Genomic DNA, 26,692 nt, shown 5'->3' with positions numbered 1-26,692 from the left:
TTGGACAGAAGTTCCAAAAAAAAGATCATGTGATCCAGACTAAAAGGAATGTTACCGACGAAAACTTAAAAAGAGTCCACAAAATAATTTTGAATGACCGCAAAGATAAAGTTGATCAAGATAGCTTAGGCTCTAAAGATATCAATGAAACGTGTAGGACATATTGTACATGGATATTTGGGCATGCGAAAGCTTTGTTCAAAGTGGGTGTCGCGAGAGCTCACAATCGATCCTTATCTGAGTGGACTGTAAGTGGTGAATAGTCGGCTGGCAAGGTTATGGTATCAGTATTTGGGATGCGCATGGTATAATATTCATCGACTATCATGAAAAGGGAAAACCATCAACAGATACTATTACATAGCGTTATTGTAGCGTTTGAAAACGAAATTACGGAAAAACGGCCCCATTCGCGGCCCTGTTTCATCAAGAACATGCATCGTGTCACACATCAATGAAAACGATGGCAAAATTGCAAGAATTGGGCTTCAAATCCACCGTATTCTCCAGATCTGCCCCCAGCGACTCACCTGAAGACAATGCTCTCTAGAAAAGAAATTAGCGCCGATGGACAGGCTAAAGAAAACTCGTACTATGAAAATTGTATCGAAAAATTATTTGAGCGCTATAATCTTTGTATCGACTTCGAAAGTAAAATTATATTGAATAATGAAATCAAATTATATCGATTTTTTTCTCTATGTTAGCCTATGAACATTCCAGCCCAACTGTTATGACGAACAGAAATCAAACAGTCCTCAGGAAAAGTATCATCACATACGTTTTAACTTTTCCGATTTCTTGTAGGAGTTTCAGATCCTGGAAAATGAAATACACTGAAGTAATAAAAAACGTCTTCTCTACTCAAATTTTCAACGCAGATATTAAGGTCAAAATGAAGTTCAATCCAAAAGGTATTATTTCAATTTTTCATACCTTGCTACATACAAAATCTTTTTGACACGACACGCCAAGAGGGCAGCATCCATTTTTTCAAATATTAAGGGGATCTGGAGATACTTCGTTCGAGAGATTCAATTCTTCATCAAATACATCAGGTTGTACGGAATATACATGGATGCATGGATGCTGTTTTGTATGGATCACCCTGTTTGAGGGTCACATTTTAGTGACACGTTTCGACCTGTTGTTCAACTTCATGAGAAATTTATATCTAATTCAAAGATATGGCTAAATGAATTGTGATATATTTGAGTGATAAGGACGGCATTTGGATAAATTGTACAGCAGGTCATCATATCAATATAATACATCAAAATATTTGGGAAAGAAAGTTTTTGGCTTTCTACTACTCCATCTTGATACAAAAAAAAAAGATGGAGTAGTAGAAAGCCAAAAACTTTCTTTCCCAAATATTAATCACTCCTAAAAAATATAACCCCTTCAATTCAAACATCAAAATAATATTCATATGAACTTCATATTTTCAATACCTCATTTATTACTTATAGAATTTTTTTAATTCATATTATTCAAGGATTTAAGGCCATGATAATTTATTATTGTCAAATTATCTTATTCTCTATATTTCATACATGCTATTCCATTTTCATAATTTTGATATCCATTTTTTCAATTAAACTTATCCAAAAAGATTTCATACTTTAGGCAGTCAATCAGAGACAGCATTCAAATTGAAGAATTGGAAGACATTTCAAACCAGATCCCTCTCACTATCTTATATATAAAGTAGGAATTTAAATGTTATCCCGTTTGACTGTTCGAGAGGTAGAGGAGTGACTTTTACATTCTCTTTGTATGGTAGTTCAATATTGAAACTGCATCAATTGAAGTTCCGAAAAAATGGCACCATCTTCTATTCAAAATAATCTACATATATAGTGTGCTCCATTGAGTTTGCCACAAATGATAACTTTTTTATTAATTGCACTATCGGGTTTTGAATACCTTCGAAATGTAACGAATGTTAATAAAACTTTTTTGAATACACTTCAAATGGCTTCAAGTCAAACAGTAAAGAAAAGTCAAACAGCATATAGAGCAGGTCAAAAATATTAAACTCGTTTAAGAATAAAGTGCTTTTTTTTGGAAAAATACAACAAAATGCTATTCAGAAACATTTTTCTGGATTGAAAGTTATATTATCTGGAACCTATTCAATTTTTTATTGCTTTATGGAAAATTTTGAGTTAGTCTTGTATGATATATTTTTCCAGTATCGTGAATCATTATTTATCAAAAGTAGCAACAATCAACTCATGAACAATGAGAATAAAAACTTCCTATGTTTTCATGTTTGTTTCAGTTCTAAAGATCCATCAACTTGTTCTTCTGAAGTCACGGAAGTTATCATTCATGAATGCATATATTCCATTTTCAATGATACGACCATCTAACGACAAACCTCGGTTCAACAAAAATTGCGAGCAAGTTGTCGCCTCCTAAAATCTCGTCTACCGGCAGTGGCGCAAAAATCCCACTGCCGAAAACCGAACTAGGTTTGTTAATGCTCGCGGCAGCTGCAAACTTAAGATGAATGAGAGCAAAGAACTTCACAATCAGAGAATCAGGGATAAACTACTTGCCAATCTCAACGGGTCTAGATTCTTCTGATCGGTAGTTAAAGCTGTTAATCAGAACTTTACAAAATCCACAATTTTACCACAAACGGATGAAGTGCCCGTTATCGTACTTGAAAAGTGCGCAAATGATCTTGCACCAGTATTTTGCAGACTTTTCAACCTGTCTTACAAGAAAGGGGGTTTTTCTTCTTGTTGGAAGATTGCTCGCTCGCGTTCAGCCCATTCCTAAAAAGGGCAAGAAAAATCTTCCAAATAGCTATAGACCAGTCGCATCACTTTCAGTGATATCAAAATCATGGAGAAAGCCGTAAACCACCATATCCTCAAATACTTGGAAGGCTTCGAGCGATAATCAATATGGCTTTCGGAAACAAAGATCAACAGGCGACCTTCTATCTTATGTCACCCATATTTGGAATAACGCAATCGAGAAACGTGAAGAATCCAGTTCTGTTGCGCTTGATATTTCTAAGGCCTTTGACCGTGTGTGGCATGAGGGTTTCCTGGCCAAACTTCGATGCTATGGCTTGTTTGATCATTTTTCAATATGATTTTTCAAAGAACGTTTTCTGCAAGTGTCCGTCGATGGATATCTCTCGAATACTTTCATCATCAACGAGAGGTTGATGTATGTATATTGTAGGTATGTATATTGCCACCAACCCTCTTTTTATTGTATATCAACGACTTATTGGAGAAAACCAATAATCCAATATATTGCTTCGCTGATGACAGCACACGTGTCTCGTCATTCCATTTGGATTCCAGGACATCGGCTACGGAGACACATCTTCAACGGCAGCCGAAGGTTGCATATATTGATAAGGATCTAGAAGTGATTTCGAATTGGGGTGGTACTCCAAAAATTGAGCGATAACGGAAAAGCACAAGAGTCTTGGCAGAGATATTTGAATATGAACAACTCCAAGATTGTAGACTATTTCGTTGGTCAATTAAAATCCACTATGAAGTGCACACACTGTGGACACTCGTCAGTAACCTTTGATCCTTTCTGGGATTTGTCCCTTCCCATACCACAAAGATCTGGCCAAGTGAGTTTGTCACATTGCTTGGATTCTTTCACAAGAGAGGAAACTCTGGATGGAGATGAAAAACCAATGTGTTCGAGGTGCAAGCAAAGGAGAAAATGTACAAAGTCCTTATCAATCTATAAGAATCTCCGTATTTCAGTAATTCATTTGAAAAGATTCTCTCCGACGGAAAGGTTCAGAGGAAAATTGAATGTTTCCATTGACTTTTCTTCAGATGGATCAGATATGAGCAGTTATGCAGCAGACAATGTGGCTCCTTGTCGTTATAATCTATATGCACTTTCAAATCACAGTGGGACTACTTACAACGGACATTACACATCATATTGCAGACACCCATATAGTGGCACGTGGCATGAATACAACGATTCACACGTGTTCCCAATTTCGTCAAAATCACTTGTAAGCAATGAGGTATATGTCCTCTTTTATGAAGAGGAGGGAACGAAGCAGCACCTTTGATGTGTTTATTTTTTCCAGGTTCAATTCAATGCCAAAACACAGATGAATGTTTCCGAACTGGATATAATGATGTCAGATCAGACAATCCCGTTTTCTGCTTCGATAAGTTTGTTAGGGGTTAAAGTGGACACCCATATGTCTTGGCACAATCATATCGCTGTACACACCTCAGCCGCTTTTGATGCTTTATAAAGCTCGGATTAGACCTTTTTTGGAGTATTGTTTTCATGTTTGAAGCTCTGTCCCCAAACATACCCTGAAAGTGCTGGATTCCATCCAGTAAAGAGGTTTCCGCCTGTTTGGAGACCCGAACATCACGTGCAACCTTGGTAGCCTGGAACATCGAAGAAAGGTTGGAAATTTGTCACTCTTCTATAGATACTTTCACGGGAAGTAGTCAAGTGACTAGACACATTTGATTCCACCAAGAGCGGTACATATCAGAAATTCGTGATGGACTATGGCTGCTCATCGTTTTGAGGTTCAAATCAGCACACCTCGATATGATCAGAAGCACAGTCGACTATTGAATTTTTTCCAAGGAACTTTTCAGTGTTCAGCATAATTGTTACGATCCATTCATTTCTTTCAACTCGTTATCAAACTGAGATAGAGGTGAGTTTTGATTCACACTTTCATCAGAGAAATAGTATGGGTAAAGTAGGTGTTAATTGAAAATCTGTCGAACAATTTTTGTGTGTTTTGTCTTTAAAAAAAACCAGTTGTATTTGTAACTAACGTTACTACAGTTCATTGTATTCGTTTGAAAATGTCCTTGTAGAACGAAACAGCAGAAACGTTACACATCCATCAGTTTATAATCAAATGACTCCATCATAATTTTTCCCAAATTGAAACGCATCTTTGAAACTTCATCTTTGTTGCGATATTCAACAGAATTAGATAATTTCGTTTATATATTTCAAAAATTACATAATCAACATATGATGATGTGCATATGAAAAAACTCTGAATTAAATAATGAAATTTTTATTTCCAAATTTCGAGATGATGCTTCAAATGGAAGATATCTTATGTGAGTAAACGTATCAAAACTGTCGTACATCCTAGACAACTGCACGAAAAGAAAGAGACTGTTTCAGTATTTTAACCTTCTTGTTCGATGCTTCCATTCGCTTATGAAATTCTTTATTTGAAGAGGTCCATTCTTTGATATGTTTTATTTCAAATATCCATATGAGAAATATTCTAGTGCTGTGAAGTTTGAAGAACGAGGAGGTCATATTGGATTCGTAAATCGTCCTAACCATTTACTACCAAATTTCCAATCCAGCCATTAGGTAATGTCACTGATAAAATGAACAAAACATCCATCATGTTGGAAACACAAACTCTGATGTTCTTGGAAGGTAATGCTGCCCAAATACTCTTCCACTAGGTTCAAGTAACTGTGTCAAAACAATTTTTCAGGTTCTTGGCCGCGGTTGGCAGGTTTTCATACCTGGCGTTTCGTCTGCTACTGCGGTAGATACTATCGAAGGCGATGAGGTAATGATCTGAGTTGAGAGAAGCTCGAGCACTTCGACCTTTACTTTTTGTCTACCGCAGTAGTAGATGAAATGTTGTGCATCAGAACCTGTCGACCACTGCCAAAAAAAACCTGAGAAATAGCTTTGACATAGTTATCTCCCGAGTAGAGAAGACTGGATCCTCCGGGAGAAGCAAATATTAAGAGCAGATAGTTGTTGGTTCACAGATGGACCAGAAACACCTTCCGGTTCTGGTGCAGGTATTTTCAATCGCAGACCCAGGACAGAGATATCAACCTGCCCAGGAACCTCGTACGCTATTGAATTGTCTGCGGAGAGATTGGAAGCATCTAACCTCATACACAAGTCAATAAAAATATTCTCGGACAGTGAAGCGGCGAAGCTCTTAGCTCCTGCTGAGCAACGTCTAAATTGGTAACAAATTGCCAATAACGACTCTCCTCGATAGGAAGACTTAACATATTGTCTCTGTCTGGATTCCTGGCCATACTGGCCTGGAAGGCAATTAGGCTGCTAATGAGGGTGCTGCAAGCAGCTTCATCGGACCAGAACCTGTCATTGGCATCGCTTCAGGCTTTGCCAGACAAACAATGAACACCTGGATGGGAAGAAGATTTATGGACTTCTGGCAGCATTTTCCAGGATTGGCTCATTCCAAAGCGTTTATTCACAGTTCGAAGCTTGATACCAAGTTGTTGGACTACAGTAGGGATGAACGATGTCTAAAAGGCCTTCTTACTGGTCACTGTTATTTGAATCATCATATGCAGAGACTCGGACTGTCGGAAGACAGTGTGTGTCGCCTCTGTTTGGAAAATGATGAAACACCAGAGTACATACTTTGTGCCTGCTGCGCTGGCACGAATCAGGTTTTCAGAGTTCAGCACTCTTACTCTAAACATCTGACCTGAAAAACCACTCACCATATAAACTAATCGGCTTCGTCAAGAAGCTGGATTTATTTGGTCGAGTGTGAATAGATGTGAGCCACAATAAACTCTTGCGGGTTGCAGTGGAGGGCCGAATTGGACCTAACCTAACATAGTTATCTCCGGCTGTGGAAGTTTATACCCTCAGTTCAAAAAGTGTATTCAAAGGCCAAAAAGAATAGGTCGATGGAAACGAAATATTTCGTTTATTTAACCTTGGACGCACAGAGAAAAAAATTACATCTAGCTTGGAATGTACAATGAATAGAAGTTAATTCTACTAGCTAAGTAATTTGATTTTCAAATTGAGTTTGAATACTGTATGAGCGGAGATGTATAAGAAAATGAATATTTAGAAATAAAATTTCGAAACATTCGTTTCTTCCAAAGTACCCACACAGTAAATCATGGTGAATGCCTGTCGAAAAACAAATATTTGCCTGGCTAATACCACGCTGGATACTGAATTCGAAATTTCTATTTCCTTTCGTATATATATCACTCCTCGATACAGTATTCAAAACTTATTCTGATTTCTGTCAGTGAATTCATACATGGGATGTTTCTTCCCCGTTTGGGGCTTTGTTCACGAGATGAAGCTGTTACTAGTTAAAAATCTTTCTCTTACGAGTAGATGAAAGTTTCATATATGCAGTGGACCGCGTTGAAATTATTCGAGTTCCAAGCACACTGTTGCCTGGATTGGATTTTTCCTACACTGATGAGAGGCACTACTTCGAAACCTCTCTGTAGGTGATCTACTCGACTGATTTCAGCATGGTCCTGCTGCTAAATGAACGACAAACATCTGCAAGACTAACCTCTGTGAGATATCTTGCGTAAATGTCTGTAGGATATAATTCAATGTCCAGTGTGGTATTAGTCGGGGAAGTAGTTGTTTTCTGGAGGGCATTTACCAGAACTTATGATGTAGGTACTTTGGGAGAGATGAACGTTTCCAAATTTTATTTCAAAATATTAATTTTTTTATAGTTTGATTTTGACTATTTCAGACACCAATGATTTAGAATACTGAAAAAATATATCATAGAGGAGTAATACACATTTTTTCAAAAAGTAACAAAATATTATGAAAATTTCAATACGAAGTTATGAATTGGAATTTGAAAATAAGTTTCAATTTTGAACAGCTCTTCTGAATGATAATTTGTTGTGTTTCCAAATGAAAGGACTTTGTAGAACAAGTCTGTTTTGTTTTTTTGACCAATGCTGTTTGACTTGAATTCATTATAAGTATATTTACTATGGTTATCGAAGATGCACAAACTTTTTGGGAGTATTCAAATTCAGATTGTGCTAATTGTAATAAGAAAATCTGATATTCGAAATACCTAATAATTATTCCAATGAAAGCTATAGAAAAATGTGGCTTGAGGTCATTTCAAACGTTCTCATCATATAGTCGACAACTTTTTTAGACGCATCTACTGAACTTCAGTGGTACGATATGACTGTAAAATAAACAATTTTTAAGTTTTTTGAGCTAGCATCTTGACGAATTCAGATTGAATTCAGTTTTGAATGTTTACTATTGATACGATGAAATTCTATTTTTTCAAAAATTGCATGGATGTTGAAGCAAGGTTGTCTTTCGAAAACAGTTAAAACTAGTAGAGGATGAATGAATCATAAATTAATGACTTGTTCGATTGATGACCTATTCATTTTGAAGAAATTGATATTGAATATAGGATGAAGAAAATAACTTTCGTCTAATTTCTACTGAGTTTTTATTTATCACGACTGATCCCAACCAACTATTGATCCCAAAAACCTACTTGTGGAATTGTCCAACTACTAATATATTCTAAACAAAAATTGTCAAAATTCACCAATTGAAAAGGGGAGAGCTGCATACTTCTCGTTGATGATTGCGGGTTTTGAAATTGGGGTTTTTATACAATTCATTTATTTTTCACATATAGTCAGAACGAATTGTTCTTTTAGATGATTTAATTTATTTATTTATAATGCTTCCAACAAACTTATTTCCTTTCTTTCATAGCACGTATGGAGAATTTCCATTTTTCTTAATTTATTGTGTGGTTTGTTTCTTGTAGATGTCCATATATAGTTGATTTTTCATTTGATAATACATGATTCCGTTATCTTATGTTGAAATGTTTGCCTGTCTGGCTTGTAAATGCTGCTAAACAGTAATCACATTCCAGTCTATACAGGGTGTCCCTGGACTTCCTCTTTTCCTCTCGGGAATGTATAGATGGGGTCAAAATATTACCAGTACTTCATATAACTTTTTTTCCTAAAATCCTTCTTTACCAAGTAACGGGCCCTCGAAGTTACAAAATGAAAAATGTTTTTCTTTGATAACTTTTCAAGTGAATATTCAAAATCATCCAAATTTTGGTAATTGACTAAACAAATGAATTCCTTCGATGAGCTTTCATGCAGGAGTCAGTTGTTTTGCTACAAAGTCAGGAACGGACTACCCCCGATGGTCCACACCCCAAAACTTTGAAATGACAGATATTTTTCAATATTTTTCAACAAATTAAGGTTACTTGGACAATTTTATGAATAAAAGTACTCGTGTGGAAAGTCGATCGGAGCAACGAGTCTTGATAAAAATGTAGTTTCACTCGACGACATCAAACCCGCTCGTCCACCATTATTTGAAATGAATAATTATCAAAGCAGAAATAATAATGATAACGTTAATTCAACAACATTTATCCTGAGATGTCTACCATTATTCGAAAATATTAGTTTTTAAGGAATAGGGAAATGATAGGTAAAATGTTCATAACGAATTTTTATAATGCAAACACGTTTAACTAACGAAACTCAAGAGCCTCAAGAGCAAACAGAAATGAAAAATCCGCTACAGAAACTGCTCGATATGACCACCTTCTCTCTCTATACATTTTCTTAGTCTGCGAAGACACCCTCTCTGTACTTGAAATAGCATTCCAGGGTCGTTTCGTATGGCTTCACAATGTAATGTTATTCTATTCAACAATGCATCTCTTGTGTGAATAGGTGTAGCGTAAACAAGGCTTTTTAGATGCCCCCACAGAAAGAAATCCAATGGATTTAAATCCGGAGACCGCGATGGCCATGAATATGGCCCACCTCTACCAATCCATCTATTGTGGAAAATATGGTTCAGATGATCACGCACAATCAAACTAAAATGAGGAGGAGCGCCATCATGCATAAACCACATATCTCTTCGGGTTTGCAATGGAACATGTTCCAAAAGTCCATTCAAATCGTTCTGAATGAACTCCAAATAACGTTCTCCATTCAATCGGTCCTGTAGAACGAATAGTCCTATAAGATGGTTTCCTATGATACCAGCCCAAACATTCAAGTTGAATTTCCGTTGGTGTTTGGTTTGCAATATCCCATGGGGATTTTCTTCGGCCCATATATGGAGATTATGAGAGTTGATAACTCCATCTCTACTGAAACCTGCTTCATCAGTGAATAAAACTCGATTAATAAAAGTCATATCCTCTCTTTGCCTATCCATGAACCAATTGGCATATTCCAGTCGTGCTGGAAAATCTTGAGGTGTCATGGCATGTACCTTCTGGATGTGAAATGGGTGGAGCAGTTGTTCCCTAATTATTCTATGAATAGTGGACTTGGATGTATGGAACTGTTCTGATAGATTTCTGATACTCATTGAAGGATCATCAGCGACGGCTTCCAAAATATTTTCCTCCAATACAACGGTACGTACAGTCCTAGGAGCGCCCTCACCACCTCGTTTTGGCAAAACTGTACCTAAAATAATATCGAAATGAAACAACGTGCTCAAATTAATTATCAATTATTACATACATGTCTCCCTCAAGCTGCGATCGACACGCTCGAATGTTTCTCTTGACGGTACCGTTCGATTGGGAAAATGCTCGGAATACAGAAGACGAGCTTCTGCAGCATTACAAAATGCTCGTCCATAAAATACATGCATATCTGCATATTCATTGAATGTAAACTGTTCGGCCATATCAAAAAAATTCAAAATATCCTATAGAATATTGACAATACAATGATAGTCATATGAAAACGCACCACTCAACAAAACAAAATCGCATTCCAGTTTCTCATTTTTTATCAAAACTTTCTAAAAGGTTTTTTTGTCAACATCTGTGAAAGAAATGGAACATAATTATTCCCTGGATATTTTTCACCTGATCATGTGCAGCCGTTTTTGTAGTTCATTCGTTTGCTTTTTATTAGTATAGTAAATATTTTTTCCGATGTGCGTTTTTTCAGCTAAATTTAGATTCGTGTTAAAGAATTTCTCCCATTAAATTATAATTATCAGTGAAACTCCTCAACAGTTTAGCTGTGAAGAAGAATTTGAAACATTCGAATGTTGAGTTTCATGAGATTCAGATAACTGATCAACACGAAACGTGATTATTCCACACGTATTATGTACATACAAAATATGGAATGAATTCGATATTTCATAGTAGAGTAGCTTGTTAGTTTAAAAACACCACGAATCTACAGAACTTGATATTTCTTTTGAAAAAATATCTGCTATCACAATTGTGACTTAAACTTCCATATAGGTACTGTACTTTTTGTTTACGACTTCATTTTAGCATACTTTGTATTATTCCTGTTATAAATGTTGTTGAATTAACGTTATCATTATTATTTCTGCTTTGATAATTATTCATTTCAAATAATGGTGGACGAGCGGGTTTGATGTCGTCGAGTAGAACTACATTTTTATCAAGACTCGTTGCTCCGATCGACTTTCCACACGAGTACTTTTATTCATAAAATTGTCCAAGTAACCTTATTTTGTTGAAAAATATTGAAAAATATCTGTCATTTCAAAGTTTTGGGGTGTGGACCATCGGGGGTAGTCCGTTCCTGACTTTGTAGCAAAACAACTGACTCCTGCATGAAAGCTCATCGACGGAATTCATTTGTTTAGTCAATTACCAAAATTTGGATGATTTTGAATATTCACTTGAAAAGTTATCAAAGAAAAACATTTTTCATTTTGTAATTTCGAGGGCCCGTAACTTGGTTACGAAGACTTTTAGGAAAAAAAGTTATATGAAGTACTGGTGATATTTTGACCCCATCTATACATTCCCGAGAGGAAAAGAGGAAGTCCAGGGACACCCTGTATATGCACGGTTTTTTCCACTTAATCCTTTTGGGTTTTGCGTTGAATAACATGTTCCCCCAATTATTCCTAATAGTAATTATGTTGAGTTTTGAAAAATAGTTTTTTTGTTTTTGGAGAGCTTTCGCGAATTGATGATGCTGGCATATTTCCTAGCTGCTTTAGCTCCCTCTCGATTTAGATTCGAATTTGTGAATTTTGACAACTAGTTTATGATCCATTAGTAGTGGGAGAAATCCACAAGTAGGTTTTTGAATCAATATTTGTTAATTTTGATATGGTATGTGAGTTAAATAGTTATTGTTTTAGTATTGGTATCGATAATTCAGGTATCTTAGAATCCTCGGTCGAGTCCACTAGAAAGAGAATTTTAGCAATGAAAATGTATATTTGTAAATTTTACAATTTCTCAATTTTTCCTGAGCACATAACTAATTCAATCTTTCGAATTTTGTCTTCTGATGATTCATTTTTGTATTCATCATTCACAAACACTTGCGAGATTGCGGAATTTGAAAAGATACCTGGAAATGGTGTGAGAAAATAATAAATAAGAAATTTAGACAGTGTAACAGTATTCCATAATGAAAATGACGCAAATGTTTGGCAATGGATTTATTGTGGTTTATAGTATAACAACCTGGAGTAGCACAAATATTTACCAGGGTTTGTAAACACACTTAGAAGAGGTAGGTGGTTCATGATATAATCTAATTGTTCAGACAAATTTTCAAAAAAATTTTTTTTAGATATAGGACATTGTTTATACTATGTAGTTATCAAATAGATGAATAAAGAGTTGTTCCTATAAAAAGACACTCATTAGATCATTACGAAATAGTTGAAATATTTTACATAAAAGAAATGCTGCAAAATGTAATTTTTTTAAAAATATGCTCAAGCCACACTCTTCTATAAAAGCCCAACACCAATGAAGAAATAATCCAATGAAAATGCAAAAAAAGTGTTGCAAGCTCCTAACCTGAGAAGATCTCATGTTTCTATGATAATAGTAACAGGAAAAAAAAGATTACTTTGTTTTTCTATGATGAAAATATAGAGTTTTTTTGAAGATTATATCTAAAAACAACAAATTCTGTTTTCGAAATCAGTGAATGCATCAAAAGTTTTTCTGCCCTTGGACATATTGTCCATACCGCAACAAATATTTTTACAATGAGCTTTATTTTATGATAAAAGCATCCTGAGTTGTTTTTCATTAGCAACTCTCTTCAGTGTTTCACTTTAAAATATATTTTCTTGTTTGTAATTGATATTTGTCATGTGTTTCAATCACTCCTTATATGAAGAAATATACTTTACTTCAGTTTAGTTCATTTGAAAAACTCTGCCCTGATGTAAATGATCACATGCGGTAAGATTATTATTATAATAGTAACGTGAATTGAAGAATAGTAGTAGTAGTAGTAATAAATCGGCCTTTCGCAGACCACAACTCTGTCGGATAAATTCTATTTTAAGTGATTACAAAGTATAAATGATTTCTCAAACTTAATCATCATATTCGTGAAACTATAGACTATTATTTACTGAAGTTAGTGAACTTGAATAGTTGAATAGGAGGCATTAGATAAATAAAACTCGATTCTGATACTAAATAAAACTGGTAAGTGGAGTAGACAAAAACTATTGTGGTTTTTACTACAAAAACAATTTGCACTCAGACTTTAGTGGCGTAGCAAACAATTTCTCCATAAAATGCCATCCAAATTCGAATGCTGTAAAAAAGATTTCTTGAATTATGTTTGTATTGGATGCTCGGAAATTTTTCATTAAATTTGCTTGGAAAGAAAAAAGTATGTACAGTTGAAAGGATATAGAATTTATTGCTCTCAAAAATGTGAGAATGATGAAAATGAAAGAAACATTAGATATGAAAAACTACATGAAGAAATCAAAAAGCTATTGAAAGAGAACGAGGAAAAGGATAACTACATAAAGCCTCTCAAAAGAGGTTCAAAGAACTTTTAGGATGAAGTACTTATTGCCGAACAAGAATATTTTGAAAAGCTGGAAGAACGGAACAAAATTATAGTTCATTTGAATAAAGAAATTTCAAAATTGAAGGACGTCAATAATCATTGTGAAAGTGAACTGAGAAAGTAGCTAAAGAAGCTGAACAGGCACTGAATGATAACCTTGTTTGATCATATATACCAGTGGTCGCCAACCTCTTCAATGTGTTGAGCTACTTTGTTAATTTTGGAATAAACAGCGAGCTACCCACACGGAAGCCACGTAACGCAACGTAAATGAAATAATCCACGGTTAATTTATCATTATATGTATTTATTTTACTATTCAACTGGTAATACATAATACATAGGTACTAATAATAAACTAATAACAAAATAACTAATATTATTAGTTCGTACTTGTTCATAGCTACATTCCTACCTATCAAACGAAGGTGTTTGAAAAATAAACACAAACTTTTATCCAGCCACAACGGCATGTTACGTATGATTTAAAAATAGTTAATAATAACAACAGAAAAGTAACGCACTATCATGAACATAAACATTGAAAAATAAAAAAGCACGTTCAATGAGAAGGTTGACACTCAGATTCATCGATAATTTTTTTAATGTTTGCAGTATAATTTGATGCAGCCATTCGAATACAATTATCCAAATGTTCTTCTGTGAATCGATTGCGATATTTGTTCTTAATAAACTTCATATTGGAAAAAGAAGATTCACACAAATAGGTTGAACTGAATAATGCTTTCACTTTCAAGGCAACACGGCATAGAACTGAATATTTGTCTTTACTTACAATAGGCCAGATATATTCAGTACTTGATACTAACGATTTTAAGGCTAAATCATTTTGAAACTCAATGACTTCCATTTCTGTTGCAGCGATGTCTTCGCCAAAGTTCTGCATAACACAAGTTGCAAACTGTTGGATATCAATTTCCATAAAGGGTCAAACAACAAACTGTGCTACTAAAGTCATTTCATTGAAATCCTTAAAACGATTTTTGAAGTTATTCTTCAGGGTAGAAATTATTTCTACATGATATTTGTTGTCATAGGGTTCTAATGGATTTTGAGATATTTTTTCTGAAAGAATAGGAAAATGCTTGGCATCGCTGTTAATTAGGTTTTGTTCCCAAAACTCTAGCTTGTTGATAAATGCTTTTATATCAAAAATCATTTCCGCTACTTCTTTGTCTCTCCCCTGAAGCTGCAAATTAAGTTCGTTTAATTTCTCTGTAATGTCCACGAGAAAACCAAAATCTCTACGCCAGATTGAATTTTCTAGTTCCGGAGTCGGTTCATCGCGTTGTTTGAAAAATTGAACTATGCCAGATAGGACATCATTAACACGTTTCAGCACCCGTTGTCTACTTAACCATCGGACTTCAGAGTGAAGGAGTAGATCCCTGTATTGACAGTTAACATCATCGGCCAAGTTTATGAATAATCTTCTTTGTAACGCTTGAGCTCTAATCTTGTTCACAATTTTTACCACCAGTTTCATAACGTTGTGTAGTTTCAGGAAATTTCCACATAATGCTTGCTGATGGATAATGCAGTGGTAACAGAGAATTTGCGGAAAAGTTTTATCTTTACGACATAACGCCACCATACCCTTATCACAACCCACCATAGCTGGAGCTCCATCGGTTGTCAAGCCTACCATTTTCGATATTGGAATTTTCTCAGAAGAAATAATATTTTTCAAATGATAAAACAACTCATGTCCAGTAGTGTGTCCTTTCAATGAAATGACCTTCAAAAGATTTTCTTTAATCGTAAAATCACTGAAAACCATCCTAACGAACACGGCCATCTGGACAGTGTCAACGACATCTGTTGATTCATCCAGTTGAAGTGAAAAATAAACACAGTTATCTAAGTCAGTTCTTAACTGTAAAAAATTATCATTGCTCATTACTTCTACACGTCTCATCACTGTATTAGCGGAAAGTTGCATACATTTTATAGCTGAAACTATCTCGTCTTTATTTCTAAAGTTGGCAAATAACGAATCAGCAGCTTCTAAAAACACCTGTTTTATCATTTCCCCGTCTTCATAAGGTTTCTTTTTTTTGTGCAATTATCTGGGACACATGGTACGATGATTCAGTTACAGCCTTATTTTTGTCGACTGTTCTTAAAAATATTGATTGTTGTCCAATTAACTGCTTTTTTAACTGTTTCAGTTTCTCCTTTCTGGCGGCAGAATGTAGTGGAAATGATTTTTCAAAATTAGAATTTACAGTATTATGATGTCTCTCAATATTTCCTTTTTTAGCAACGGAGACCGAAGTATTACATAACAAACACACATTTTTATCTTTAACTTCTGTAAAAAAGTATTGTTCTTTCCATTCCGAATGAAAGTGGTATGTCATTACCTTCTTACAACTGCTTGCCATAATATTATTTTGTTGTTCTCTACTAACCCAACCGCTGGACGTTGGTTACGCGTTCAGTTATAAACTAAGCGCAATGTCGCCGCGCCGTGCGTATTTATCCCGTTCAAAGCAATCCAGATCGTTCTCGAACACTAACGCGCTGGTCGGTTCTAGCCGATTCTAGCTTGATGGCGTCAGTGGCAGATCGCTCACCGCAACGTTGCCGCTGTTTATGTTTAACATTATGACAATTAGATTTTTTTGTGGAATTTTCGGAAGCTTCTCTGATTTTTGCAGTGTATTTTTTAAATTGAAATCGTTGTGAGAGCTACCAGAATTGCCTCCGCGAGCTACCGGTAGCTCGCGGAGGCAACCACTGACATATACCAAAGTTGGCTGAACAGAATGAGATAATATTGAATCTCAACAGAGATATTGAGCAACTTACATATAATCATGAACAATTACTATATGAAATTCGATTAAATGAAGAGGCTATTCAGAAATTGAAAAATGAGATTTTGGAACTTAGTGAAATTAATAGGGGGATGGTTTCTAGCATTATAATCTTTGAAGAAGAAAACAGATCTCTCGTGGAAACACTAGAATCATTGAAAAACAATATTTCTGAAGAAGTTCATTTGGAGGAGAAAAACGTGAGAGTCAATATCAACGAGGATAGTGGAATCAGGTTTGAAAGGGCAAAGAAGAATAGATATTATGTAATGAAGAAGGAAGAAATCTTGGAAGACTGAAGAACTGACAACTTGGGCATTATCATATTGAAACTATTATTAAGCCGAGGGCACATTTTGTAAATGTTATCCAAGACGCTCTTAGGTAAACGGACAAGTTCACAATGAGTGATTATGTAATTATTATTTCAGATCTGAATAATTTCAAAAGGAGAAATACACCCTCTGTAAGAGATATTTATAACAAAATCAAATATTGCAGTAACACAAATGTTAAGTGAGCAACACCGTTAAGTGAATTTGATAATAGAACAGAATATTCCATTGACAGATTCAATAAATTAATGAATAGATTTGTTTTACAAGAAAATCACATCAAACTATTAAACATTAATCGTAAAAACCCATTTTGAACATAAAAATTTTAGTGGGTTGCATAGTAAATGAAATTGTTTTGGAGCAAAAAGCTAATGACAAGCTTAATATCAAGAATGATAAACATAATTTTTCTGTATTTACTGAAAACATGAATAAAATTAGCCGAACGGGAGATAGAATAAACTCAATGATGGAATAAATTTTTCAAAAATGAATGGGTCAGTGGAAACGAAATAGACATTATTGGGTATAACATTTACAGGGCTGACAGTGATAGTAGACATACAGGAGGTTCAATCATTTACATCAGGAAAGGTCTTGAAATACTACTTTGTGAAAAATATTATGTATAAAAAATATATTGGTTAGGGTCAATAAAATTTGTTTATGAAAAAAAGTATGCCTTGTGGTTTGTTTATATAGGTCTCCAAGTAGTAGCTGTATAAACTTTTTAGATTTTTTTGGAGATTGGTGTGATAATACAATTTGTGATGTAAACTGTAATGTGATCATTACAGGTGATTTCAATATAGACTGGCTCTCAAGTTCAACATATAGTAATAGGTCAAGAAATTTTATTTATGACATAGATTTCAAAAACATGATTGGTGAATGTACTCGTCCTACAAATTCTGGTGGTTCAATCATTGACTTAATACTAACAAATGATGAAAATATTATAACAAAAATCCTAGATATACCCAGATCACTTCATAATAACCATCAACTATATACATGCTAATCATAAGCGAGAGATGAAGCAAATAAAAAGCCAAGGAAGGAACATTGACTTTTATACAATTAATTCAAAACTAGCCGAGACGAATTGGAACTTTAAACTAGTAGATATTAATGATGAATATAGGTACTTTCAGAAGTTGCACCTAAGAAAAATATAATAATATATCCAAAATTCAAAGTGTGGTGGAACGAATGTGTTGCCGAAGATACAAGAAGGAGAGACAGTAGTTATAAAATGTTTGTGAGAACTTCAAGCCTAGAACACTGGGAACAATATAAACAAAATCGAAATGTAGCTGCACAAACAATAAGGCGCGAAAAAAAGCTTTATTATGAAAATGCAATTATGGAGAATAGAAGTAGGCCTAATGATATGTGGAGAATATTGAAAGAAACGTTACCCAAAACCGAAAACACGTGTGTTTTAAATGAAATAAAAATTTCCGAACAGGAAACTATCGAAGATATCTATGATATACCCAGCGCTTTAAACAAATATTATATCAATAGCATCAAGGACATAATTGAAAATATTGACATATTGGAAAAATTTAGGATGGTTGATCACATGGAGTTAAAGAATATTATTTTCTCAATGCCCAATAAAAGTAGTACCGACGACATAAATATGTTGTTCATTAAATATTGTTTTGATAATATTGCAGAACCGTTGCTCAACCTTGATAATACTGATAATTTCACTGCCAAAGGTATCTAATTCTAATAAAGCTTCCGATTTAAGACCAATACATATGCTAAGCTCCATTGAAAAAATCTTAGAAAAGGTAGTGCATGAACAATTGGTAAGATATGTTGAAGGTAACAACATAGTTAATAGTGTTCAATCTGGGTTTCGAAGCAAGCATAGATGTGAAACAGCATTTCAATGTGTTTTAGATGATTGAAAAAAAAGTTTGGAAGGAAATAAACTAGTAGGTGCAGTATTCCTTGATCTACAGAGGGCTTTTGAGACTGTGGATAGAAATAGATTAGTGATAAAGATGGAAAGTATCGGTATTGTGGGCAAAGCATTGAAAACAATCGAACAAGTGAAAAAAATCAAATACTTGGGTATTGTAGTTGACTATGGATTGACATTTAAAGAACATGCAAACTATATATTAAAAACTATTTCTTTTAAAGTAAACTGTTTATTTAGATGTTCAAGACACCTTAATGCATGGACAAAAACGATGATATACAATAGTATTATACTTTCCCATTTGAACTATTACTCCACTATTTTAAACCTACTGAACCAAAACCAAATTTACAGGTTCCAAAAACTACAAAACCGATCGATGCGTATCATTTTGTCATGTAGCAGACGCACTCCCTTAAAAACCATGTTGGACAGTTTAGGATGGTTAGCAATTGAAGATTATCTGTTATACCAGACACTTATTTTCATTTTTGAAATCAAAACAGGACGGGCACCTTAATACTTAATTGATAAAATAAGTTACAATTTTGAACTGCACCAATACCCAACCAGATCAAGAAATTGCTTTCACTTACCTCTAGTAAGAACAAAGACTTCTCAAAATTCTGTCTTTGTTAAAGGACTCAAAGCTTTCAATGATTCAACCCCAGAATTAAAGGATATAGATTCTATTGACCTTTTCAAAAAGTTATTAAAACATATATGATGGAAAAACGTAATGAGACTTGACGTTTATTTTATAAACACACAGTATATATATTTGTTGTGAGACGTAAACTTCTAGTTAAAAAACTTTTTATATATATTTCACTTTTTCTATATGATGACATTAATTTAATTTTATTTTTTATGTATTCGCAAGATTTTATGTTAATATTTTCGAGACGAGATGTAAATTAGTAATTAACAATTTTGTATGTATGAGTGTGTATATATGTATGTATATGTATGTATATATACTTCATTGCTTTATGACAATCTAAAGTGACAACAAATCAATTTTATTTTTAGATTTTATTGATTTCTTTCAAAATTGTTACTCACTGACCTGTATTATTGGTCTTTGACTAAATGAAGGATTTATATATAGTTAACACTCATACGAAAAACACTGAATATTTTGAAATTATATGAAATTAGTGGACCCGGCGAGCGTCGTTCGGCCTGACACTCAATGAATGAGCAGATTTAGGATTTCAAAATTGATATAAAATTATTAAGTATAATAAAATAAATGGTATTGGTATACATGGAAATGAATGGGAATTGGTGGAAAGAATGCACTCTTCAGAAAAGCACCCTGTAATATACATGTGAGCTGTCAGTTGCGTTTTATTATATCACTTCACTATTATCGCTGATGTTTTGCCTCGTTTATCACCATCATTTTCATTAATGAAATATCATATTTGAATACTTATTATCCTATTCCTGACGAAGAGAAATCCAAAACACAAAAATTATAAAAATTGGTCCAGCCGTTCTTGAGTTCATTCATTATTATTAGTAGTATCATTTTCAATGATGAAATATCATATATTGATACTTATTATGATTGAACATTTTTCTTCGAAATTATTATTTATAACGTTCACATTATTTCGTAATTGAGTTAGTTTTTTGACGTGGTAGTTATATATTTTGTAGAAAAATGACTCCAATTTCGTAATATTTTTTTTGATAATCGAGATAGAGAACCCAAATGATTCTGTTTCTAGGATTCACAAGTTATTGAAAACTACTTTAAGGCATGATATATCCACTTAACTCGTGACCGAGTGAAATTATCTGCTAACTATATTCAATAATTATGTATTTCAGATAAGATTATCGGTCAAGTGCTGACGTGAGAATTATATGACTAAATTATATTTTTCAATCCCATATAAGAAAATAATGTATTTTTAATTCGTGTAACTTAATGAACATGATGGTCTACTTGGTGATAACTGAATAGTAAATAAGTAATAGTGAAATCATTCTAATTGGATTTTACTACATTGTATACAAAATCAGAAAACGTGAGGTGTAATATTTGAAAGAACATTTGCATATTACGTTGTCCCAATTTGTTGCAGATAAGGTGAAAACGAATAGTTCTATGAGTCTGTCACAAGATACTAGTGTACTTCATCAAATACAAGTCCCTCCTTGTTTGAGGTAAGCGATTATTTTGAGATGAGATATTGTATATGTAAATTCTTGTTAAGAAATACGTAATACTTCATTACAAAAATGCATATGACAAAAGTGATAACAGAATGACAGACTTCACTGTCTACCCACATCGGTAAAATATGACCTATACAGTGTGAAATATAAATGAACATATACAACATATATCTTCCCCTTTATTTAGAGGTTTAATCTTTGCACAGGTTTTCTCACTCGCGTACCTCGCCTTACTGCTTGATTGCTCTTCTCAGTATGTGATGTGTTCGTTTGTTGATCTTTATTGCCATCCGAATTTTCTATAGATGAATAGTCAGAAATTGATGCTTCATTCTCCGGTAGTGAAATAGAAATCCCTTCCTGTTGTTCATTGTCCATTTCCATTGTTTCCTGATTGGAGCTTTGAGTGGTAGATATGTTAATGCCTTCATTGGGTGATATATTTCCGTAAGAGCAACATCGGATATTTCTGTAATTATCCGACCAATCTACCTCCGTTGGCGCTATTTGATCCAAATGTCGTCGCCACAACTTACCATCAACCTCGATGTAATAATGCAGTGAACCTTCTCTTTTAACAATTTTTCCGAATTTCCATTTCGAGCTTTTATCATAATTCAGAACTCGAACTCGTTGACCAGGGATGAAATACTTCATTTGAGGTCGAATTAAATTTTTGTTGTCTTCATTTTCAATGTATCTGAGTAAATCAATTTTTGTACGAATTTCTCTTTGTAAAAAAAGCATGGCAGGTGACATTCCCGTAGTTGAATTTGGTATTTTTCTATATTGCATTAGAAAGTTGGCCAATTTACAATCCAAATTGTCTCGGTTAGATGTCAATTTCCTTAGTGCATTTTTCATTGTTTGGACGTATCTTTCAACCTGGCCATTTGTTTCCGGATGATATGGTGCTGAGTACTTGTGCAAGATACCATTACTTTTCAAAAACAGTTCAAACTCTTGAGATCTGAATGTTGGACCATTGTCGCTAACTAAAGTGACTGGTAGACCATAACGGGCAAAAAGATTACGTAAAATGGAAATTGTTCTTGAAGCTACCATAGAAGTCATGGAAATGATCTCTGGCCATTTAGAAAATGCATCTATTACTAGTAGGAAATATTTACCCATGAAAGGACCAGCGAAGTCAATGTGTATTCGTTGCCAGGGAGAGCTTGGGTATTCCCAACAGTGAGGTGGTACCTTCATCGGTTTATTTTGAGCACTTTGACATGGTATGCAACTTTTGACTAATTGCTCAATATCGGAGTCAATTTTTGGCCACCAGACGTAAGATCTGGCTAGCGCTTTCATTTTCACTATACCTGTATGAGCTTCATGTAGTTCTTCCAGGATTTATCTCCGTAGTGTGGTCGGAATAACCACCCTTGAACCTTTTAAAATAACTCCATGTGTAAGAGAAAATTCCATATCATTACCAACGTATCCAATTTCTGTGATTCTCTTTCCTTCAAGTAAACTTTTGTAGACATTCATTAGAATAGAATCCGCTTGCGTTTCTTTGGCAATTTCAGTATGCGTTACTGGTAGAACTAACAACTGTTGTAATTGGTAATGTGCTACTGTATAAATGGAAGTATGTGTTGTGATTGCGGTTTCTGGTAATCTAGATAAGGCGTCTGCATTCGCATGCTTTTCTGTTGATCTGTATGAAATTTCGTAATCAAAGCCTTGTAAGAATTGAGCATAATGAAGCATTCTAGTAGCCACCATACTAGGAAGATGCTTCTCTGGAAGAAAAATGGACACTAATGGTTTTCGGATCGTCAGGACTTGTCAAATTGTATAGAAGTTGTAATGTTTTTGTACCCATGGAATGTATCAACCATTCTTTCTTCTTATTGTCATCATCGCTTCGCGAGCTAAAATCTAATACTTTTTTCCTTGTATAATAAATAACTATTTTTCGTTTGTTTTGAAATATCAAAATAGTCTTATATATTTACGCCCAATAACTACATTTTATTACTTCGTCGTACAACAAAGGTTCTTCTGTTGCTTGGGAGCTGTCTGACTTCAATTATTGTTCCTGCATTGCAGATGTAGGAAGTAAGGATGATTGAACTTGCATCTAACATTACAAACAGTTTTTGAGTTGAAAGTTTTCGTTCTTTCTGCAATATCACTGGCTAAATGCGTCTGATACAATTCATACAGATATACGGTAGGTCCTACAAGGACGGTTAAATGGAGCAAAAGTTCCATTCAACCGTCCTTGAATGCGTATCCAAGATGTCACTGTTAACATCGTCCTAGTGAACTCTGCCTTTATTTGAAATTTAAAGTGGTGTTCTTCAGCGTGAAACAACGTTTAATTATCAAGGCGAATTGTGAATTGTATATAAGTACGGTATTGTCAGTTCACTAAAATCATGAGCAAAACTTGCAGCAACAGTATTTCGACGGCTACGAGTAATTTGGACGAAGCTGCACTGGAAACGATAATCAACAAACTAGTTCCAAAATTCACTGCGAAAATAGAAGAGCAGCTGAGAAAACTCGGTAAGCAGTTCGAAAACTTAGAGAGTGAAAGAAACAACATAGTGACTAAATTAAATGCTTTATATAGGTTAGCTATATCTAACCAGCAAAAAATATCCATCATTAGTAAAAAAACTGACTTTTTGGAAGGAAGATTGAAAACTAAACACGCTGAGAATAGTGAGAATGAAAGCTAGGGTTTTCCTTTCATTCAATGATGGACTCAAAATCAAATGTACATGGAGCGAAATCAATCTGTTTAAATGAAAATCTAACGGAAAATCGTTATAAACTCCTAACATTCGCAAGGAAAAAACTCGGCACACAAAAGGTCTGGACCATAACGGAAGAGTATTTGCAAAGGTTGGCAACGATGTTAAAATAATTGATGAAGAAATGGATTCAATTCAACATGCGTCTGAAAAACTGAATGGTTGCTGTTTTGTTGAGTTGCTTCATTTTACTCACTACAGGTTTTTTTATAGAATTTCATTTAAGCTAGGTTTACACTTTGAAATGGATTTGGTTGATCTGTTATGTAGTTTTTAAGTGCTGTGAACTCTCTGAAGCACTATATGTGGATGTTATTGTAGTTTTCATTCTGTAGAGCTCACCAACAGATACTTAGAAGTAGGTAGGCATTACGAGTATATCTATTTATTACCAGAATTGTATGAGACTGAATACGAAGTGTAATGAATTTTACAGGAGGTCAAAGATGAATATGGTTACAAGAAGGAATTGGAGATGAAGAAATGAATATAAAAAATTTCAATATGGTAAGATCTGACACTAATTTGCCATCCGAAGCAGTAATTGTTCAACTGAGAATGAGCAAGAACACTTACTCATTCGGCGTAGTTTATATTCCTTCTAATAGTTTGAATAATGTTTCGGATCTGCATTCAATTTCTAACAAGATAACTGAAAACAACTCTGATTGCTGCAAGGTAAATAAAATGGATCTACCTTTCCTAATTGAGGATGGTTACTGTCCTACTCTCTGTATCATTTCCTCTCTTGGGGAAATGAAAGAATCGACGAACTTCAAAGAAGTTTTCAGCTATAAAGATGATCACTTGGTGATCGAAACATGTGTCGTGTTAAAATAATGGTATGGTGTTGGGAAAAAACTCCAGTAATATTCAATAATGGATGGTTCAACAGGAATATACATGAGAGATGTGGTGTTAACGTATGGCCTGGTGTTCTTGATGATAATTAGTGGCCCCTATTTTTTGAAATATCTCTGACCGGAGAATTATACTTGGACTTCTTATCAGGGACTCTAGTTGAATTTCTATTCTAGAAAATTTGTCTCTTAGCCGAATAAGAAAATGTGAGTATTTTCAACACAACGGAGATCCGTAACATTGCGGAAGAATGTACAGATATTTTCTCAATACAACTATGCCAGAAAGATAAAAAATAATGTTCCTATTGAATGGGCACCATGTCTACCATACCTTTCTCCTCTAGATTTTTCGTTGTGAGGCTCCATAAAAGATGAAGTATTCAGAACAGATTTAAAAAATTGTCAGGAATTGGAAGATTAAATCAGGAGAGTCTGCATGGCTGTCACTCCACATATGCCACAAGCGCACTAATTCTGGAGAAATGACAATTTGCACATTCAATGCGATATCACGTGGATGGTAACTTGAAAAATGTAACGTGAGGCATTCCGTTATGATGTTCATTTTCTACGATTTATTATTTCATTACATTCACTTTCGCAACTGTTTCTTTTCCAATATAGAATATAACGATACTATCAACTATATGCTTGCAACGATATTCAGAAACTTGATTTCTCATTGGAAAAAATTTAAATGATGGAATTTTGAAAAAATGTTTAGATAAAAAAACGTCGAGAAATACATATATTGTAATAAATCAATGAATTTTTAATTTCAATAACTAGCAAAATATTTCAAAATATATATATATATATATATATATATATATATATATATATATATATATATATATATATATATAGAGAGAGAGAGAGAGAGAGGTAGTCTTTGCTGACTAGTTACGAACAATTCCTTGGAGTTATTTGGAGTTATTTGGGATAGCAGCGAAGCGCAAGTGTACTCTTATAACATTATATTTCCAATATTTCGACAATGGTTATTGTCATCATCAGGGAGCTAAGATGATAGATTTTGAATTAATACAGAACTTAAGTTAATAGATGAATACTTACAATGTTAGTGAGATTGGTCGCAATTGAGTTGAGTTAAAATTAAAATATGAACGTTGTAATCATGATAAAAACAAGTAACAACTGTACTGTTTTTATCAGTACTGTTTTTATCAGTACAGTTGATAATTCTTCTGCTTATTCACTGAAATATTATGGAAAATTTCATTCAGAGGTCTTTCCTTGTAATGCTAGTATAAGAACTGTTGCTTTCTCCTCTGTTTCCACCATTTACTTTCCGCAGTGGCCTTAAATTGTCTGCGATAAATTTACCACGGAGATTCGCCATCAAGGGTTGAAGTTTTAATAAAATTACTCCTAGAATGTAGATGAATTGTTTCCAATTTGCATTTTCCACAGCGATCTTTCTCGTCTCTGGTGAATCTTTTCGAAGTTTCCGGAAAACCTCATCTAATTTAATGTCGAATCTTTCAAACTCATTTTCAAATTTCTTTTCAGCCTCTCTTAAGTTTCTCATAGACGACTATTTCAAATTCGTCCTCCGTTTTCTGAACTAAATTTTCAAATTCTTCCTTAATGAATTTCTGTACCTCCCCTTTACTCACTTGATGAGATTTCAATTCTTCAAATGAATGAAGGTAGATTGTTTGTCTGTTTCTTGTTTCTCCTTAATATTTGCCAATAATTTACAATATTAGTCTCTCTCTTTTTCTTGGTTTTCCTGAATATTTATTAGTAATTCGTGATCTTCATTTCGTACTTCCTTCCTCTTTCGTTCGACTTTCTCTCTTCTGCGTTCATCTTCCTCTCTTCTGCGTTTTTCATTCTCCGTCAAGCCTACTTGCAAAGCCTGGGATATTTTCATAGGTTCTTTCATCTCGTTGTCATCTCACTCCTTGTTTTCACCAGAAAACAGGAAATTTTCAGTGAAATAATCCACTTCCGACACCAAATGTTACTTTTTTTCCCGTAGGTTCGACAATATTTGACTACACTGAATAGTTGAATTCAACTTTATTACACTATTACACTGC

General features: G+C 34.2%; 2 protein-coding genes across 3 annotated transcripts in view; one reads left to right on the top strand and one right to left on the bottom strand.

Annotated features, from left to right (window-relative positions):
- LOC111511929 (synaptotagmin-15) overlaps positions 1 to 26,692 on the bottom strand; it is a 475,338-nt gene that overhangs the window by 2,812 nt on the left and 445,834 nt on the right. The window lies entirely within an intron of this gene.
- The window catches only part of LOC111515823 (aldehyde dehydrogenase, dimeric NADP-preferring), a 68,031-nt gene continuing 62,096 nt past the window's right edge, over positions 20,758 to 26,692 (top strand). The window contains exon 1 of the mRNA XM_074175992.1: positions 20,758 to 20,971. The gene's annotated coding sequence lies outside the window, so the exon portion shown is untranslated. The remainder of the gene's footprint in view (positions 20,972 to 26,692) is intronic.

The sequence above is a fragment of the Leptinotarsa decemlineata genome, unplaced genomic scaffold, assembly GCF_025532065.1.
Source record: "Leptinotarsa decemlineata unplaced genomic scaffold, Ldec_3_MD MMD2_tig00001393_RagTag_RagTag, whole genome shotgun sequence".
Classification (NCBI taxonomy): domain Eukaryota; kingdom Metazoa; phylum Arthropoda; class Insecta; order Coleoptera; family Chrysomelidae; genus Leptinotarsa; species Leptinotarsa decemlineata.
The sequence above is the reverse complement of the archived record's forward strand: the minus strand, read 5'-3'. Positions and strand labels throughout refer to the sequence as shown.